Raw genomic sequence first — 336 nt, forward strand, 5'->3', positions numbered from 1 at the left:
TGTATGCATGTATGTATGTATGTATGTATGTATGCTTTATGTATGTATGTAAGTATGTATGTATGCTTGTATGTATGTATGCATGTATGCATGCATGTATGTATGCATGCATGTATGTATGCATGTATGTATGTATGTATGCATTATGTATATATGGCTCTAGCAGTTATATTTTAAGTTCAATATTTATTCTGTCGATTTTCTTTCGAACCGCTAAGTTACGGGGACGTAAACAAACAAACACTGGTTGTCAAGTAGTGGGAGCGGAACAAACACAGACATACACACACGCACGTACACACATAAACTGTCGTCTAAATTACGCAAAAATGAAAA

This window comes from Octopus bimaculoides, chromosome 1 (assembly GCF_001194135.2).
Source record: "Octopus bimaculoides isolate UCB-OBI-ISO-001 chromosome 1, ASM119413v2, whole genome shotgun sequence".
In the NCBI taxonomy this organism is placed as follows: domain Eukaryota; kingdom Metazoa; phylum Mollusca; class Cephalopoda; order Octopoda; family Octopodidae; genus Octopus; species Octopus bimaculoides.